At 32.6% G+C, this 4,929-nt stretch overlaps 1 long non-coding RNA gene across 1 annotated transcript; it reads left to right on the top strand.

The window, feature by feature from the left end:
• Positions 1-534: 534 nt before the first annotated feature.
• LOC145799764 (uncharacterized) lies at positions 535-2,122 on the top strand. The gene is made up of 3 exons (XR_014341317.1): positions 535-827; positions 931-1,014; positions 1,984-2,122. It is a non-coding gene; the product is annotated as an uncharacterized LOC145799764 (long non-coding RNA).
• Positions 2,123-4,929: the final 2,807 nt, after the last annotated feature.

Raw genomic sequence — 4,929 nt, 5'->3', positions numbered from 1 at the left:
AAAAAAAATTAGTAGCTAAAAATATTACAATTGGCGACTAAAAAAAATTTAGTAGCTAAAAATATCACAATTGGCAACTAAAAGAAATTTAGTCGGCAAAAATGCCAGAAATTGGCGACAAAAAATACTTTTAGTCGTCGTAGGTATACATTTGGCTACTAAAACCTTTAGTCGGCAAATGTAAAATAAAAAATTAATTTTTGTCTTTGGCGACTAAAAATTTAGTAGCCAATAGTTGATTTTCAGCGACAAAATCTACTTTTAGTCGTCGTAGGTATACATTTGGCTACTAAAGCCTTTAGTCGGCAAATGTAAAATAAAAAATTAATTTTTGTCTTTGGCGACTAAAAATTTAGTAGCCAAAAGTTGATTTTCAGCGACAAAATCTACTTTTAGTCGCCGTAGGTATACATTTGGCTACTAAAGCCTTTAGTCGGCAAATGTAAAATAAAAAATTAATTTTTATTAACTTTTCTCCTTTTCCTTATATTTGCCCTAGCCCTTTACCGATGTTCTCTCTCTCTCTCTCGCGGTCTGAATCTCTAAATCCCTTCTCCTTCATGTTCTTCTCAATCCCAATCTGGTGATTCCGGCGGACTTTACAAATGGAGTCTCACAGCGCCGGTGAATAGATTCAGTGTGTGCGTGTGTGTGTGTGACAGAGAGAGAGAGAGAGAGAGAGAGCAAGAGAGTGCGTAAAAAGTGAAGCCTTTTGGTTCAAAGAACCTCCCTCTCTGTTTCTCTCTCTGAAATCATAATCTGAGCATCAAATGTAGGAGAAGAAGAAGAAGACAATCAGACCCATAATTACACCTCCTCCTCACGCGGTAAATCCATCATCACTCATATATTCATAAATATGTCGCGTTTTTTCTGATTTTGTTTTTAATGGAATCATTTGATCTTGTTCAAGATTAATTTGATTTGAAGGTTAGGTTTCTTTGTGTCTTGATTTGGGAGATGAACAAAGAACGCCCTCCTGAGCCTCTTGATTTCTTCATTTGGACTGTCGAGGTGCTCTTTTTAAATTTCTCTCTTTATATGTTATATTTTATGCCGTTCTATGATTCTGATTCATTCTTTTGCCTTATCTTGGTGAGGTGTAATTGGGTTTTTCTTCTTTTTTTGGATGTCCACTGTTTGGTTGCTGAGAAAATGAAGGAAAATGAAGTTAGTTTATGTCTTTTCTATCACTTGGACCTGAATACATGTCATTCCCTATATAAATATTTGGATTTTAATTTGGGTTTGAGAAATCACTCAACAATAAGATTGGACTATTAGTCTTTTTGCTTCTGTTTGGATTTACCACAGCTTTCTCAGCAACTAAAGGAGAATTTGGGAATAAGAGATTGTTTGTAATGATATGCTTAGTGAAATTATCGTCAAGTACTTTCATATGTTTTCCTTTGGCCAAGTTTTATTAAACTAAGGATTTGAAATTATGTTCTTGATTATTGACTTGGATTGTGTACGGTTCCTTGCAGTTATGTTAGATTTTTAGAGCAACAAATTTCAAGTGATAATCAGAATCTGGTATTGGGCTCACTTTGCTCATCCCAACTTGTAAATAATTGATAAATTTAGGGCTAATTTAGTAGATGAGATATGGGTGTTTGAGTCTGGACTGTCCCCAGTTGGCTGGTTTGTCTTTGGGTAGGAGAGTGTATCATTGATCTGGTTTTGCTGCAGTGGGCTCCTGGTAAATCTGGGTGGTCTAGCTTAGGGTAGCAGTTTAGCTCTGCTTCTGCTCCTGGTAATCAATCAATCAAACTTAACTTAACTTAACTAAAAAGTAGTGAAAGTTTATTGAGTCACCTAAGTTGATTTTTGTTTTTTGTTTTTTGATTTCTTCTTCTGATGAATCTAAGATGATACATTTAATCATATTAGTTATATTATTTCATATTTGAAATGTTTGCTTCAAAGACCATGACAACTGGATCTCTGGGTTTAATTACAATGCTTGTTTGTTCCTTGCAGAGTTTGAAGATGATCCTCACCTTTATGTGTTGAAGCCAACAAATGATTTCGTTTCTTTGGGATGCCCCAATTCTCCTTTATGTTTGGTAACAGAGAGATTTGAGGTCATTTTTCTTTGTGGAAAATATAGTTAGAAGCCTATGATGATAATTTAGTTTAAAAAAAGTAGGATATTTGTTGGATAAGAACTTTGACATGCCCTGAATATTTTTACTCGCCATCATTATTTATAATCCACATACATAATTGAATTGTAGATGCGAAACCCATTGTTGAAGGACCTAAGATTGAAGAAACAGATATGAGTTCTCAGATTCATTCAAATGCTTTAGATGTCAAAGTTGGTAAGTAATTTAATGGGTGATATATGCTGAGATATGTATGACTACATTCACTTGCTTGTCATTTCTGTTGTGCTTTTAATTTTGCTTCAAGGCACTTAGATATATATGACTACATGATGGATCATTTGTTGGAAAATCACTTTTATGTATTATGTTGTTCAACTTGATCCTTTGTTCATGGATGGGCATTCCTTTGAGAGTCCAGGGTACTTTAGGACTTTAAAAGAAGCAGAGCATGCCGCTACAAAGGTTGCTTTGATGTCATTGTCGCTCGATGGTTTTCAAGAGGCAAGTTTATAGAGTAGTTCCAATGCTATAAGAAATGCTACTATCCTAGTGATAGAGTAGTTCTTTACAGTAAACTCATTTAAAAAAATTGAAACTAATTTCATCAGCAGGGAGATTTGTTAGCATCAATTTAATTATCTTTCTATTTAAGCTGTTTAATTATCTATACTTATTTGCTAAATGCTTCCGCTGATTGAGAGGTTGATTATTATTTTGCAGTTGGTGTCTTCAGAAAGAAAGGTACCAAACTATATGAAGCAAGCTTGAAGGATGAGAAGCCTTTAGATCAATGGCTTCATTGTTAAATTAAGCAAGTGTTTTAGTAAATAAATTTAATTTTTCCATCATGTTTACACCTTCAAAATATTATGTAAATGACATTTGATGTAGAATTTTGTGTACAAAGGATATCTATTTTGTATGATTATCTGTTTGTATGGAATTATTATTTTGGGTTGGATTATATTTGATTTGTATAGAATTTGATGTTAAAACACCAAATTTTTGTATGGTTGAAACGAAATAGAAATATGTATTATTTTGTTTATATACAGGGTGCAGGTTGCACGAAATAAATACAGGTTGTAGATAAATAAATTATAATAAAAAAAACACTGAATAAAGTTTTTGGCAAGTAAATGTTTAGTAGCCAAAAAAGAAAAAGTAAATTTGTTAGTGACTAACCAATTGGTAGTTAAAAAGGAAATCAATGTTTTTAGCCACTAAATATTTGGTAGCCAAAAAGAACCCAAAGATTTTTAGCTACTAAATAGTTTAGTAGCCAAAAATAAATGAAGACTTTCGGCGACCAAATGGTTAGTAGCAAAAAATAAAATTTAATGAAAAATAATTTTTTGGCTACTAAATTCTTTAGTCCCTAAATGTAGTAATGTTGCCGACTAAAACTTATCTACGACTAAAATTTGTAGTCGCTAAAAAAAAATTAATTTTATTTGAACACTTTTGGCGACTAAAAATTTAGTCGCCAAATTTCCCCTTTCCCGACTACTCAAAGTTTCGTAGCCAAATGTTCACTTTTGGCGACTAATGTAAGAATATAGGATCTATATACTAGAAATCAAAACACTATGAATATAATTAACTACTAAAACATAAAACTTGGATACATACCGTTTGATTCCGTTATTGTCTTGAGTTTTGCTTCTTTGAAAGATGATGGTATTCACAATCGGAAAACCTTAGCACCAGCTCTTCCCCTCCTTCTCCTAATCTTTATGTTGTCTTTTCAATGGGGCTGACAACCCTTTGATCTACATATATATAGATATATGTAAACCCTAATAAGGATAGGAGAGGGGACTGGGCCTAAATAAAACAATTACTGGGCCCTCCCATTAAGGAACCCAAATAACTTAAAACAGGCCTTACACCTCCATATCACATATCCACATATAAAATAATATATACACTAAGATGTCCATGGCCCAAACTTTATGGATCACAATAATAATTTTGGGCTCATACCAGTCAATCTATCTGAATCACGTTCAACCCGTTTTTCACAAACCAAACAAAATATAGTCAATGACAGCCTAATTAAGAATAAATTCTTACAACTAATATTTTAGTCGTCAAAAGATAACCTTTGCCGACTATCCAGACTTTAGTAGCCAAAACGTTCACTTTCAGTGACCAAAAATAGTTTAGTCGCCAATACTATTGCCGACAGAGCATAGGCGACGACTTTGGCGACAAAAAGAATTAGTCGCTAATTTGTTTCGGCGAGCAAAAATGGGGCTTTTGGCGACCAATATTTTGGTCACCAAAAGTGTCATTTCCTGTAGTGATTTAATCATCATATAGTATAAATCAAATGCAACATTACGATTCTAATCACACTGTTTAGTTTCTTTTCTCACCAACTTCTCTTTCACACATTGGGAATATTGTCATCACAGAGAATTTCCACAGTATAAATAAAACTAGTATGGGACACATCAATTAGTATAATGGTCTATTTAATTGTCTATTGAAATAATGAAAATATTAGAGGTTTAGAGTTTGAATCGATGGCACCACTGCAGCTCTTTCATTATAATCTAACTTATTAACTCCTTAACATCATATCATATGTAAAAAGAAAAAAAAAATCACTAATTAAGTTTAGCATATTTTAGATAGGCTTGGTCACTAAAACACTGTTTGGAAATTTTCAAATAAATTATTTTTTAAAAATATTTTTGTATTTAATTTTTATACTTATGTTAAAAAAAATTCTTATCCAATTCGTCTTGCGTAAACAGACAACTAAAAAGTAAAAGAAAATTGAAAACTTTTTCTAAAAAAAAAAAAA

This window comes from Camellia sinensis, chromosome 9 (genome assembly GCF_055761805.1).
Source record: "Camellia sinensis isolate YWXY chromosome 9, ASM5576180v1, whole genome shotgun sequence".
NCBI lineage: Eukaryota > Viridiplantae > Streptophyta > Magnoliopsida > Ericales > Theaceae > Camellia > Camellia sinensis.
This window is presented reverse-complemented; position numbering and strand designations above follow the sequence as displayed.